The sequence below is a fragment of the Ochlerotatus camptorhynchus genome, unplaced genomic scaffold (genome assembly GCF_037179485.1).
Source record: "Ochlerotatus camptorhynchus isolate MF236.1 unplaced genomic scaffold, CSIRO-AGI_Acam_v1.1 ptg000277l, whole genome shotgun sequence".
NCBI classification, from domain to species: Eukaryota; Metazoa; Arthropoda; class Insecta; order Diptera; family Culicidae; genus Ochlerotatus; species Ochlerotatus camptorhynchus.
In genome coordinates, this window is record NW_027040766.1 from 4,718,877 (window position 1) to 4,734,792 (window position 15,916).

Here is a 15,916-nt window from a genome sequence, read left to right on the forward strand (position 1 = left end):
CACCGCCAATCCTCAGATCTCATCCCCAGACAAGTCACGAATGACCAAAAATGACTTTAATAATAAAAGAAAATTTAAACATTGCATATTCAAACCTGGTATTAGAATATTTCGTTAATTCGTCCTTGCATTTGATTGCGATCAGCTCGTTGACGCTGACCGTGCTGCGCATAAAAATGAACTTCAGCAAGTTTTGCCAGGATGAAAAATAAACGACGTTAAAATTTTCTTGCACATCATCGTTTGCGTACACTGATAAATTAATCTATGCTCATTTTGTTGAAAATTTAATCAATTTGAAAATAAACTCAGTTTAATCAATTCGAATGATGATCATGTTAAGTTAACGATTTACATAGTTGGAGATGCTTAAAATCAAATAACAGAATTAAAGTGATAATTTCATACGATAGATGAGAAGATGAATGTTTATAGTTGATGCTTACGTCACATGACGACTTGAGTGTGAAATAATCGATAGAACTGTTTCCGCACATCGAATGTACGAGAGCAAATCGGCGATCACCTATTTTGCCAGTTGTGGTGTAGAGAAATCCCCAACACCATCCCTCCCCAGCAGGGGAGTTTGGTAAAGGAGATGAGCGATTCGTGTCTTCATCAAAATTGACCATCCCATCCCGTGTAACTCTTCACAGGGGTTCTTTTTAATTTTCTCATAAATCTCATTTAAATCATCCCAGAATTTCCACAGAGAACCACTATATAGTTTTGCTGAGGAATGGCTGAATTTCCAGGTTAAATTTAACTCGTACACACTACGAAAAATTCATATAAATTACGGTTCCCTGAGACTGACACATGTAAGTGGTCCTTTTGACATAAGAATCAGTTGAAAGAAACGAGAAAATCAATTCAATCAAACGTTCTCTTCGTCGAGTTGCTTATGTTTCGGTATGAGAACACGTAATTTTACATGAAAGTGAAGTCAACTATGTAAATCAGTTGAAGATGCTAGGTATGTAGATGAGGAAATGAAGGTATAGGGTTGATAGTTCCGTTAGAGTACGGCAGTGTGAAATTGTATATATATAGAGAGTAGAAAGCGAGCAAGGACAATTTTTATGAAGGTACAAATTGATTTGATCATCTATCTTTACCAAACTCCCCCGTTGGAGAGGGATGGTGTTAACAATTCTCGATAGAGCTGGAATTAGGGCGTAACAGCTTTTGTAAACAGTGACTTCTCTTGATGATTTCTCGGAAGCCATGGCTCTCTCTGGCAAATCGACGTCACCATCGAGTAGAGGAAGACTTCTCCTACCCGATGGATATGATGGTTTGTGTAGGCGTGCCTTGAATTCCGATAAATCAACAAGAGAAGTCATTGTTTACAAAGGCTGTTACGCCCTAATTCCAGCTCTATCTAGAATTGTTCCAATCGAATCTTCAAAATGCATTGCTTTGCTCGATTGGAACAACTGTTTGCAGTTTTATGGTGATAGTTTTCCATACTTTTACTAGAGTGCTTTAGGTTTCACTATATGAACGGGATGAGAATGATTCTAGGAGAACCGGCTAACATGGAATTTTTGAAAGGGTTTCTGAACAGTAATTTAAAAAATCTTTGGAGCGGCACTGGTGGTTTAGTGGTAAGCGTCCTGGGTTCAATCGCAGTCGATCTCAGATCACGGGATCAAAGCCGTTGGTGCACGGTCCATGGGTCGATAGGTAGGGTGGGTCCAGGTATGGAGGCTGCCTCCCTGGCGTCTGTAGCATTGGTACTCAGTACGGAAAACAGATCGTCAGAAAGCAAATCAAGGAAAAAAGTAGAAGGGTCTGTGCCTAGGGGCATGAACGGGAGCTAGACGTAGGACCGCTAGGGCACGGAACAAATGTGAAGAAATTTTAGTTCTCTTAATTGATCAATCATCAATTATCTTAACTCTGTTCGTTTTTGATTCGTAGGCGTACCAAATTTGTAGTATTTTTTTGACGTAGGACTACGTTTGTGATTTCTATATGGGGGTATACTTCGTGAAAACCGTAAATGGAACATGTAACAAAATTATGAAAGATTTTGAACGTTAATAAGTCAGCTTACCCTGGACCAATTTCAATAATTTTATCATCAATCGATCTGTTATATTTCTACACATCTGATAGATTGAAAACTTTGTCATTTTTCAAAAGGTCACTATTGAAAATTTAACGGATGTGCAACTGTTGCTATGATGATTAAAATTATCACCGATTGCCTGCGAAAATCGATTTCCCTAACACCGATCTCACCAAACGGTGTTTATTCAATCCCCGCGTTGTGAGTGGTGGTGTTCTCCAGTAAACAACGAAAGGCTGCCTGCAAGCAGCGAGCTGCAGCCCACATGAGCATTAGACTGATGCAAAATTCGACTTTTTCGCTTCACAGTGCTTAAATGGTTTCAAATCGGGTCCTGAGTAGCCTCTCAAAGTTACATCTCATTTGGTTAGAAACAGACTTCGCACAAGCCATTTGAAGTTTGCATGTAAATTAGTATGGGAAATCTCAACTTTTTGTTCATTGCCTTCTAGTTTTTGCCCATATTAAGCTTCGAAACAGTTTGACAATTATTCTTATAGATTTTTTTTTTCAGCTACAACTTTGCTGAAGATCGTTTCTATGTAAAACAAGACAGGAAAAAGTTATTAATTATTTAAGAGATTGGTAAACTTACGACATGATCAAGCAGCTGCTCTGTGGACAACACTGTATTTTGCAGTGTGACATAGTAGCCATAATTTTTGTGTCCTATTCAACGCCCCAGAAATACCAATGGTGCCTGCTGAGCAGTTGATTGAGCATGATCATAAGACATCAGTGCATTGAACCATTGATAACTTTCGATCCTTCCAATTAATCAAAAAATGGTCTTCAGCAAAGTTGTAGCTGAGAAAATTTCCTACAAGCGAGTTTGAAAGCTTTTGAAGCAGACCGATATGGTAAATTATTAGATAGACATGAACAAAAATCTTGGTTTTACCATAGTAATTCCCATACAAACTTCAAATGGTTTGTGCCATCTCAGTTTCTCACCACATGGGTTCAAATTTTGAGAGGTTAGTCAGGATCCGATTTGGAATCGTTTAAGTATTGTGGAGCGAAAATTTCAAATTTTGCATCACTCTAATGAGCATCCATAGAAGGAGGAAGAAGCCGCACAGCTATTGTTCGGAATCATTAGCTCTTCATGAGTTGCTGTGGGCCATCTATGTCAAGTGCGTCATGGTATAAACAGAGAGAACCCCGCTTAAATTCCTATTCTTACACAAAACACAGGCCCCTGCTGCAGTTAACAAATAAGATTTATTATATAAGATCATGTCACCATTGCGTACAACCAACCGGTGGAAACTAACGATTTAAAATTGGCTCACTACTTGACTAGCCTATTGGTCCCAAACAAATTGATTAACGTACCCAATTCTAGTCGAGATTCTAGTACTACACTATGTTTGTTTTGATTTGCTATGAAAGTTTGACAGCTAAAATTAGGGGTTCGTGGATTTTCATATGTTTCGAGGGGTGCATCGATTAGCTTGGGACCGAAGAGAGTACCAGAGCTGAGCCAAAAAGTTGAGCACGTTTCTTCGGGATCTTCTAGTCTTAGAGTTACCTCTATGTTACCTTCGGGATCTTCTAGTCTTAGAGTTACCTCTATGGTACAAGCATAGAGGTAACTCTAAGACAAGAAGGTCCCGAAGAAACGTGCTCAACTTTTTGGCTCAGCTCTGGTACTCCCTTCGGTCCCAAGCTAATCGATGCACCCCTCGAAACATAGGAAAATCGATGAACCCCTTATGTTATCTGTCAAACTTCCATAGCGAATCAAAACAAACATAGTGTAGTACTACAATCTCGACTAGAATTGGGTACGTTAATCAATTTGCTTGGGACCAGTAGGCCCAACAGGTGAGCCAATTTTAAATCGTTAGTTTCCACCGGTTCGTATAACCCCATAGGGCTATCCCTTGTAGTTTTTTGAGAATTTTAATTTTGATTGCACAATACATGTTGTCGCTCTTACAACTTTGCTGATGACCACTTTTCGGTTAAAGCTAAGTGTTCTGAAGGTTACTAACCTTAAAATTGAATTAATGCACTAAATTGTAAGATTGAATTATCCGCAATGTATGCTTATAATTTCTAACTAATCCTATGATTTGCAGCTTTGAAGCCTGATATAATATACTGCTATCGAAAGTTAGTGCGAGGGGTTTCATTCCGGCAACAATTCTTCAAAAAAAAAAAAAATATCTTTAACGATGCCAAACCCTCCGGATCCTCCGCCAACGCCAAGAGAAAATGAGGTTAGTTGTGTGGCGTGCAACAAGTCTGATTTGCCGGGCAACTTCGTTCAATGTGACGCTTGTGATTCCTGGTGGCACTTTGCGTGTGCCGGCGTCGATTCATCGGTTAGTGAACGAGCATGGATGTGTACCAAGTGCGAAGCCGCCCCCAGTGTGTCGACAAAAAGCAGTAAATCGAGCAAAAGTGGATCGACTATCGCTCGCGATCTTGAACAACTGAACAACGATCAGCAGGCAAATTTGAAGTTGCAGATAATGTTTCTGGAGCAGCAACAAAAGCTGCACGATAAGGCTAGAGCAGCTGAAGAGACCCGAAGTCAGGTTAGTCGTCATGCACATAATCGACGGGTGCGGCAATGGTTAGAAGAGTACCGTGACGGTACGGAAGAAGGCGCGGTGGGAGGAAATACAGTACCAGCTGCCTCGCCAATCGTTCTTGTCGTTCAACAAACACGCTCCGATACCAGTGCCTAGAAGCAAACACCTGCGAATGCGAAATCTCGCGATGAAGTGGCTGAATTACGAGCGAAGCTGGAGCTCTGCGTCCAGCGAATGGAAGAAGTTTTTCGTCATCAGCCAGTGAACACGGTACCGCAAGCGCCTCCGTTGTGGGTACCCCAACCAGGAAGAACGACAGGTGATGAATGCCGGGATATGGGTACTATCCCTAAAATGTATCCTAACCCAGAACAAACAGGTAAGCGTCAGGCCCCTTTTCACGCTCAAAGTGAAAGCAAACCCGGTTTATTTGATATAAGTCCTCCCACAATCAACCAAAACAACCACCCACTTTATCAGTTTGTTCCGCTGCTAAACACAAGCTCACGCTCGAATATTAACGACCACTTTCCTCATGTGAATCAGCCTCAGTTCGACAGTCAAGCTTTCCCCTCAAGAAATCCCTCTATAGTTCCCTCCGCAAGTTCGCAATTAGGTCCAACATCGCAGCAGCTTGTAGTCCGACAGTCCTTAGCTAGGGATCTCCCTGCTTTCACCGACGACCCAGTGCACTCGAGAGTGTAAGGAGTCGACTTGTGATACCTTCCACTGTACGACAGGTCATCTACAAATGCGCTACGGACGTCCGGAACTCCTAATCAACACTCTTCTCCAGAAAGTTCGATCGATTTCAGCTCCAAGATCGGATCGGCTAGAGGGGTTAATCGATTATGGGACCGCGATACAGTCACTGTGCGATCACATCGAGGCAGCGAACGAACTCAGTCACCTGTCTAATCCTACACTGTTGCAGGAACTGGTAACTAAACTTCCAGCGGACCAGAAGATGATGTGTGCTGGGTACAGACGAGGTGTTGGCCTCGTAGACATGAGAACGTTCTGTGCTTGTATGCAGCAGGTCGTGGAAGATGCTACAAGTGTACTTTCATTCGAGTGAAGCAAAAAGGATTCATCAACCAACACGCGTCCACCGGCGAAGGATGATCCGAAGTACCTTTACAGAAGCAGGTTGAAAAGATCGAATGCACGAACTGCAGCAAAGCTGGGCATCGCATCAGAGACTGTGGGGAATTCAAAGCTCTCAGCATCGAGAATCGTTGGAGGAAAATTCGTTCACTGGGTGTCTGCCAAAACTGCTTGTTTAGCTATGGCATCGACGGTTGTCAGTATAGACACCATCCTCTCTTACATTCAACGCCAAGATCATCGAATGGCGTCACACAGGTAGCGGATAATCACACTCATCATCTAATGAGTTCAAGCGTACTCTTCAGGATAGTTCCCGTGACTCTTTATGGGAATAGCGGTCAGGTGAATACTTTCGCCTTTCTAGATGAAGGGTCCTCATTAACGCTGGTGAAAGGGGGATTGATGAACCAGCTGGGAATATCCGGCAGTCCACATCCTCTCTACCTGAGATGGATGGCAAACACTTCCCGTACAGAGAAATCTTCCCAGAGTGTTTCCATTTCGATCTCTGGTGAAGGTAAAGATCGGAAGCACAGAATAGTTGGAGCGCGAACGGTTGAGAGTTTGAATCTACCGTCACAAAGCTTTCATCTGGAGGATACAGCAAAGCGCTTGGATTACTTGAAGCATCTACCTTTGAAGAGCTACCAGGACGCTACTCCTAGGATTCTTATTGGGCTCGACAATCTGCGTTTGGCCCTACCGCTGAAGATTAGAGAAGGAGATGGATACGGATCAGTTGCAGCTAGAACCAGGCTTGGTTGGTGTGTCTACGGCCAGCAGCAGCAGGTGGAGCAGAGAGCATACAGTTTTCACATGTGCGACCGCACGCTAAACGAAGAACTGCACGAAACAGTGAAGCAATTTTTTGCTGTGGAAGAAGTAGGAACGACCAATCCTATTATTTCGGTCGAGGATCAACATGCAGCAGGAGCTGCTGGAACAAAAGACCAGGCGAGTTGGAGACCGATACGAAATCGGACTGTTGTGGCGGAAGGATTACGTCGAGCTACCGGAAAGCTATCCTATGGCGCTGAGCCGCATGAAATGTTTGGAACGTCGTATGGAGCGAGATTCGATTTTGAAGCAGAAAGTTCGCGATTACGTGACGAAGGGCTACACGCACGTAGCGACGGACAAAGTTGGGAGCAGTCACGAACCCGAGGAAGCCAGAAAAGGTGCGCATCATCTGGGACGCTGCTGCAAAGGTGGATGGATCGTCGTTGAACAGTCATCTACTGAAGGGACCCGACCAATTGACCGCTCTTTCTGCCGTTTTATTCCGCTTCCGGCAGTTTCACATTGCAGTCAGCGCAGACATCCAAGAGATGTTTCATCAAATCTTGATGATAGCTAGCGATAAGCAGTCGTTACGGTTTATATTTCGCTTCGATCCTACACTGCCTCCCGTAGTCTACGTACTGGACGTAGCTACGTTTGGAGCAACCTGCTCACCGGCTTTAGAGCAGCTCGTAAACAACTTAAACGCCAAGGAGCACTCGCAGCAGTACCCCCGTGAAGCTCAACGGATAGTAGACAATCACTACGTCGACGACTATCTCGACAGCTTCGGGGATGAAGAGGAAGCCAAGCAGATTGCTGCAGAAGTGCACTTTGCTCATCGCAATGGTGGCTTCGTTCTGAGGAATTGGAATGCCAACAGCGATGCAGTGATGGAGTTTCTGGGAGAGCCAGAGACCGATAGAAACAAGAACATCAACCTGGTTGACAAGGAGCACACTGAGAGGGTGATCGGAATGGTGTGGATGCCCGCAACCGATGAATTATGCTTCTCAACGCACATGAGCGAGGAGGTACGCACGCTTATCGAGACATCTACTCGACCTACGAAACGGCAAGTGTTGCGCTGTGTGATGACGCTGTTCGACCCGCTAGGACTACTTGCGACTTTCCTAATTCACGGAAAGGTACTCATACAGGAACTCTGGCGAACCGGAATCAACTGGGATGAAAACATGAAGGACGATGAGCTAAATCGCTGGCGGGACTGGGTGCAAATGATCCAGTTTATATCAACGGTTCGTATTTCGAGATGCTACTTCGGGGCAGTGACGAGCTCCACCTATGAACATGCACAGCTGCACGTTTTTGTCGACGCAAGTCCTGCGGTGTATTGTTGCGTCGTGTATCTACGCGTGATGGATTCCGCAGGTAACGGACAGTGTTCTTTGCTTGCAGCAAAGGTGAAGGTGGCTCCTCTGAAGCCAATGCACAGTGGTCCAGAATGCAGATTTAGGTGGAATGATATGTTATGAGCCTGAAATTGAAACTTTAGACTAAAAGTCTCTTCTACTCAGTTGTTCCTTATAGTTATGCCCTCATTTTTATGACAATGAATACCGTAGAAAAACTTTTTATTTGCCTTAACCAGAGATATTAACATTTGAAAAGTGCATATTTTTAGTATTAAAAACGTCAATAACTCTTGATCGGCGAAAGATATTGACAAGCTTTGTGCGGCAAAAATTTGCGCCATCTTAAGATCTAAAAGTTATTTCTAGACTCCTTTGCTGAGAAATCCGAAATAAGAAAACTAGAGCAAAACAACTGTTTTTTTAGAGCCACCCTAACTCAATTCAAGAAAATAAGTCTAAATCGGCCAATTTAAGAGATACAAAAAAGTTGTTTCATACAAAGTTGCTTGAAATTAGCTCAGCTATAACTTTGCCCAAGAATGTATACCTTAATTTATTCAAACAAATAAGTTAGAATACCCTAGAATTCATTGTCATAAAAATGAGGGCATAACTATAAGGAACAACTTTGTAGAAGAGAATTTTAGTCCAAAATTTTCAATTTCTGGCTCAAAGCATATCATTCCACCTGAAAGCATGCTTGGCATACCCAGTTTTGGTCACGAACTGGATCATTTGCTAATAGCTTTGCACACAGTTGACGGAACATAATTCTTTTTGAAGCAGTAGATAGATTAGAGTGTAAGCTTGTTATAGATATGTCAAATAAAGTAGATTTTAATGCTAGTAGTAGACTGTACTTGTTTTTGCAATGTAAAAATGAGGTGAGAAATGCTCACTACACATCTCGGAATTTAAGTGTAAAATTGATTAGTGCTGATTCAAATGTTAAGCTTTACCTAATCTTCGCATATCTATAGTAAACTATGAGCCTAATCTATCAATTACTTTAAAGAAAAATAAATTTCAACATCTGAGTGAAAAGTTATTACCAAATGAGCAGTTGGTGTGTACAACTGTGCATGCCAAGCATGGCTACAAGGGTGCGTACTCGGCACACGGATGCTGAAATTTGTTCAGGAAAACCATAGCATTCCAATCACGAAACGCTATCTTTGGACAGACAACACTACGGCGCTTTCATTAATCAGGTCAGATCCACGCAACTACCGACCGTTCGTAGCCCACAGAGTAGGAGAGATCCTGGAAAATACCAGTGTAGATGAGTGGAGATACGTGCCATCGTTGTCTAACCCGGCCGATGAAGGGACTAAGTGGGGTAGAGGACCCTACCCAAGTAACCATAGGTACGATATTTTGCCTTTTTGACTATATACGGGCCTCATCAGAGCTTGCAAACACTGTTATAGCCAAAAAGGCGAAATAACGGGCCTATGGTTACTTGGGTATATTAGTACCGATAGCCACTGGTTTTCTGGACCAGAGTTTCTTAAGAACCCAGAATACCATTGGCCGATCCCTCCAGAGTTATCTACACAGTTCGAAAAAGTAGTGTAAATTTCTGTCACTATGATGCACATAAATGGAGCGTCACATATCATACAAATTCACATTACAGATCGTGTAAATATATGAGTCATTTAATGAAATATTCTAAGCATTGTATGCAATCATCCATCTTTGTAAGCAATATTTCTTGCAACTTGCTAGTTTACGTGAAAAGGAAAATTACATGATTCAATTTTAGCATGCATGGATATTTACATCACCAATAAAATTCATAATTTTTTGGTGTGTACCGTCGAGACGGAGGAAATACGACCTTCTGTTCTATTCCACTTTCCATATGAGTCTGTCATTCAGTTCGAAAGGTTCCCGAAATTGGAAGGGCTACATCGCACCGTAACTTATTTGCTGTGTTTCACTAACAACATGAACAGAAAGCGACGCAACATTTCTGGCGAGTTGCATCAAGAGGAGCTGCAGGCGGCGGAAGTGGTAATCATAAAGCAGGTGCAGTGGAAAACGTTTCCGAACGAGATGTCGATTCTCACGAAGAACAAGTCTGCTGGGGAAGGTGATGCGCAACCGATTCCAAAAAGCAGTTGCAAAAAATCATTATTATTATTATTTAACTTTATTAATGAGGCTTTCAGCCTTGGGCTGGTTCGCCTCCATCAAAAAATCATGTGTGGGACACATAAAAACAATATTTGAAATTTTATTCGTGTAGCGTCCTGAAGAAAACCTTACGAAGTGTCTCTAGATGTTTATCGAGATTTTAAAGCATTCTACAAGTCAAATAAAGGTCTAATTAATTGTTACTTGGGATGGTACTCGGTCATAGCGAGGATTTGTATGTACCACTTCAATACTGTTACGCATTTGACGACAAACGTTTGGTTGCTGGGTACTGGGTACTGGGATCTTTGGGGGTGAAAGGCAGAAAGGCGAGCGAACGTTCAATTAAAATTAACTCTTAAACAACAATAACACTAGTTTACAGCATATTTGAAATTTGTACGCTGATGGTCATTTCCCATGTAAAATCATGCGCCAGGTCCAAAAATGTAGCCCAAAAAATCTCAGTAGGATAGTTTTCAAGATAAAAAACAAATATATTTTTCAATAGTGACTTATTGAAAATTAATAAAGTGTTCATTCTTGCAGAATGGTGGATAAATTTCCAATCGTTTTGCTGGTTTAGAATTAAAATCCATCTGCTATTGACAGTGTTATATGTGGTCAAAATCTGACCTCTTTTCGAAATGCGGTTGATTTTGATTTTTTGAAATTACACCCCCAATATGTTGCCATAAGACGTAGTCTTCGTAAAAAAGGTATTGCATTCGTTTAGTTGCACTGTGGAAAAGTAAAATAAGTTCAAATTTTTCATAAACTGTTGATTCTTTAGTACTTGGTAGCCCCCCTTTTGTTCTTAATGATTTCGAAGAATCGCTTGGGCATTGAGGTAACAAGATTCTGGATTGTTTGTGCGTCGATTTGCTCCCAGCATTCCCGTATGCACGCTTTGAGGTTCTTCGTGGTGTTAAACTGACGTCCTTTTGTGTAAACCTTTGATGCCATTATTCCCCAAAGGTTCTCGATAGGGTTACATTCCGGACTTAGAGCTGGCATTCAACAACGGTGATTTCCTTTGCCTTAAACCACGACCAACGGCACTTTTGTAAACTGGAAGATCGAGTTTGGTAATAATCTGGTGGCAGCTCAAGTGATTTTGCATTGCTTCGGCCCGAATGGGTCCTTTTTGTCTGGATGTCAATTTTGAATTCCCCCCGGTACGTACTTTGAAATCATATTCCTTCGGATTTTTTAGATAAATAATTCCGAACAACCTTTTCTGATCGGTTGATCTTCCGAGCAATCTCACGATTAGATCGACCAGAATGTGCCAGAACCCGAATTTGGCTCTTTTCAACATCGGTCAATCGTTTTGCGTTTCCCATGCCTGGTAAAATCAAAATCAATGACATGTACTGCAAAAATAAAAAAAAAAGGAGAAGGCAGATGTAGTACAAACTGTTGCGAAATATAAAGCACTTTAAGTAAAATGGTGATAAGCATCTACTGCGTCTAAACGTTTGCAACTGAAATCTACTACCTACTGACAAAGGTAAAAGCTGTCGCAAAGAGCTTGTAAACATGGTTGATCATCTCACTACCACATGCATACGTAATAAGATTTCTTGCACTGAAACAAAAAGCGGACGACTATATTTTTTTAGTGAGGCTAAACGAATGCATCGTACTGTAGTATATTAGCTCTATTTGTGTTACCGTGCTTGGTCTTTCTCTCAGATTGTATAATTGCATCCTTTATCTAAATATTTGCGAAAAACCCCTTCGGTTGCTTTCTTGAGTCAAGCATAACAGTCGTCTGTTTCATCTAGCGAGAAGCAACAGCTGCACTACGGCCAGCATGAAGCAAAGATTGGGGAGCGCGTTTGCAAATATGGATTTCCCCGAAGAAAGTCGGACTTTTCGTTTTATCAAAAGTCGTAAAGTAAATTTTATGCTTATTTTACAGCTGAGAAACGATTGCGTTCCACCGAGCAACCAAGAACTATGGCGGTGCCCGAAACTAGACTATACTTCTACTGCCGAACTGGGAGTGAACAAACCGTGGAAGCGGACGGCTACCCGAGCAAAGTCCAGCATCAAAATGACAGCAAATTGAAATCAAATTTTGATATCAACATCAAACTGAAATCCTTATTTGATTTCAGTTTATGCAATTGACAAATTTTGTTTTAATTTTGCTGTACATTTGCTCTTCAAAAATATGTTGTTGCGGGTTTGTTTTCTTTCCTTAGCATAACATCAAATTGAATACTTGTTATGTTATCAACAGGAAAAATTGATATAAAATTGAGTTTTCAGTTTGCTCTCACTGATAGCAGAAATAGTTTTCAAAGTGATGTCACAGGAAGATTTTTTTGCTCTCAATTTTGATATTTTAACCGTTAAAACTACCAAAATGACAGCAACCTGAGCAATCATTATCAGCGAAATCACAACATCAAATTTAGATTTCAATTTGATCTCAGACTTTGCTCGGGTATTGTATGCCTCCCCCTTCATCCTTTGGGCTGCCGGTACAGTCGTTCCTGGTCCGGAGAGTTATTGTAATGAAATTTTAATGCTACGCTAAAGGGTTTCCATGAGTGTGCCGGTTTGTGAGATTTGCGCATATGGAAGTGAACCGGCAGCTTGCCCAGACAATTCCATGTTCCGTAAGACGGGGTGACATTGAGCCAAAATTGGAAAATGAGATATTAATTTCAATCAACCATTTTCATGACAGTCGCAAATATATCATTGCTAAAATTTGAATATTGTAAGGCAGGGAACGCAACATTTTGATTTTTTGGCCCAATATCACCCCCACTTACGGTACTATTGTGATGATACCGCACAGGTTGGTTGAACAGTAAAATTAGAACTGTAAGCTTACATTGTTTTTATAGGATACGGGTCGTATTGTGTTTATAAAAACTATTTGTACGCAATTAAAAAGTTTGAGTGCATTTATATAAACTGAAACAGCTTCAGGTCCGATGGATACACAATTCAAATTAACTTCTATTTGCAACATTCCACATCATGCAAAACCTAGCGTGCAAAACAGGGTGTGTTATAATTATGTGAACAATTTGGTTGCGAAAATGTAGCCATATAATTGCACTTTAATAGCATTATAATATCATTTTCCAATGCTCACCATGAGTAGGAGTTGTGTTCAAACACGAACCATTCAAATTTGTTTAACATTTTCAATTTTATTCCAATTCAATTATGATGCTTCAAAAGTAACTCGGACGCATTTTGATAAAGTTTGACAATCCGTCAAACCAAAGCTTGCCACACGGTTGAACATTTAGTCAACGCAAAAAGCTCAAAATGCGCTCTTACTTGAGTAATTTGATGTCAAATGTCACTTGTAATGTAATTATCCGACACTCTGTAAGCATGTAGTTATGGAATCACCGCCTTGCTCTATAATATGTATATTTACTTCTGCACAACGATTGCCCGACCCAGCAGCATACTTTCGTTTCACCATCAGCACTCGGAGCAGTTATAACTGGAATAGAGAGCTGAAGAATAGTGTCAGATATGTGAGTTTTGTTAATGCATTATACGTAGTGGTAATGGGATATGACCTTTGTAAATAGACATTCTAGCTGTTCATTTCGAGCAACCATGGCTTTTCATTTGACCAGCTGGCTCCATAAAAAAAATCTGTTTCTCCTCATTCATCTTGCCCGGACCTTCGCTAAGACAATTAATGTTTTCATCAGGAAAATTTACGTTCCTCCCCCGGAATGCAGCCATCTGCTAACTGTACACCTCTTGCTAACCAGTTTTGCCAACCGCACTCAAGTCAGTCAGTCCACTGGCAAGATCCCGCCCGAACGCCATATGGTACTGAGTTAATCCCCGTAGAACTGAGTGTAATTTATGTTCATCCGCACGTTGCTGCTGCGTCGAGAAGCGACCGGATGCCTTAAAGTATCCTGTTTATTGCCGTTTACACACAAACAAGATATCCATCCTTGGCATGATGCTGGAACCCGGAGAGCTCTACCGTGCGGAAGTGTTCCATGTTCATGGCGCTTCCCACATATATCAAAACCGTGGCAAGCGTTGTTGTAAATCCCGCCGGAAAATTAAAACAAGCTCCAGAAAAATCGATATCGTGTTCTCTTTCCCAGAATCCATTGCGAAGCAGACACGTGAAAAACCGGGGGAAAACCCGACTTGGGTTCGTCCTTGACCTTTTATCTGTTGCTTATGCCTCCACACTCGACTCCACTCATCTGTCTGACGAGGGATAAAGGTGTATTCCAAATTTGAGAGCATGGAAAGTCGACACTCTAGATTTAACCACCTTAACGTAGGTACCTACCTACCTGAAAAGTGATCCGCTTGTTGAGGCTTTTGAAAATCTCTCTTTACCGTTGGGCCACTTGGTCCCATCTTGTAAAATGCCATGTTCAATGATGTGATGTGGTGACAGAAAAGCATTCTGAATCGAACCGTCATTGAGATTGATTGCTTAACGCTTATGGTGCGGGATGGCTGTGATTAGCGGGCGATTTTGAGGCAAGAATCGATTTATTTGATTATGAACATATTCGATTCAGTGATTTAATCCATCATTTTTGAATCTCAAGGGAAAATAAACTCTGCACACTGTGCCGAAACACAGCATGGCACACTATTCGGCTCTTTAGGACAAACGTTGGCAAGTAGGATACAATCGACATAATATAAAACGGCATCACTGTCGAGAGTTGACACTTTGCAAATCGTTGCTAAGGTTGACTTCTTTGTTTACTCCATTGGGCTTCACATTGGGTTCGGATTCCAAAGAAAAATGCTGTTAGTGTTGCCTGCACCTTTCTGCATCATGAAACTAAGTTTATCTCATCCGATTCGTAGTGAAAATCCCAGCAGCTTGAGGTTTCGTCCAGAATAGCTTCACGCCAACAGAGTTCTTCCACACCATGGTCGGCCGAGAGGGTCGATACAACAGTTAAGGTGGCCAAAATGGGTTCCCTCCAGCAACGGTTGGTCAAATGCCTGTAAGATCCTCCAATACGACGGTACGGTGTGGAATGCGATCGGCGAACTGAATGGACAAAAATCCTCTGAACGACGACAATATTTTTTGTTTTACATGGTTGTTATGCAGAACAAACGTCAGACATTGGTTTCAATTGGTATGGACTTCGATGGGAAATCCACAGGACTTTATAGGGATGTCCATAGAAGTCCCAGTATTTATTGGGGGATGTCGATACGTATTAAAATATTCCCTCAGGTCTGGACGATTACCTTAGTGAAAAAGTATAGGATTTATAGGAACAAATCAATGCAATTAAAAATGCAATTACATTCTATTCCGTGAGTATACCCCATCATCAACGATCCAATCTGCACTCTTCTGTTGCACTAGTTCGTCTCAAAAGGATCCGCTGCGATGGGTGGCCTACCAGTCAATCAATTATAAGGCCTTGAACTGTAGATGCGAAATTTATCTGGATCGTCCACCATTTCCGAAGTACGACAGATATGAAGGGGGTGACATTTAATGGTTTTCACTGGTGGTACATTGGCCATTGGTGTGGAAAGTATCACATCTGCAAAGAATCGTGAACTTGATAGGCTTGGGCGTGTGTAATTGGGTGATGGTAGGGAACATCACAATCTGCGATACGATAGGCTTGGGTGATGTCTTCGAGGTTGCGTAGTTCTGAGTCGATCAGAACTGTTTCGAAGATGTTGTTGCTAGGCTGGGAGTGAACTTTCGTCCGTTAGAATTCTGGGTTTGATTTTGTCGGGGAATTAATTAATTAATTTAGCTTTATTTAGGAGGCTTTCAGCCTTAGGCTGGTTCGCCTCCAATTTTGTCGGGGAGCATTTTACTGGCAGCTGGTGAAAATTTCGTCCACTATCCGTTTCTTGTGGACGGGTCGTAT

The 15,916-nt window shown here is 41.7% G+C and overlaps 1 protein-coding gene across 1 annotated transcript in view; it reads right to left on the reverse strand.

Moving 5' to 3' along the window:
• LOC135706325 (uncharacterized) overlaps window positions 1–15,916 on the reverse strand; it is a 447,494-nt gene that overhangs the window by 137,193 nt on the left and 294,385 nt on the right. The window lies entirely within an intron of this gene.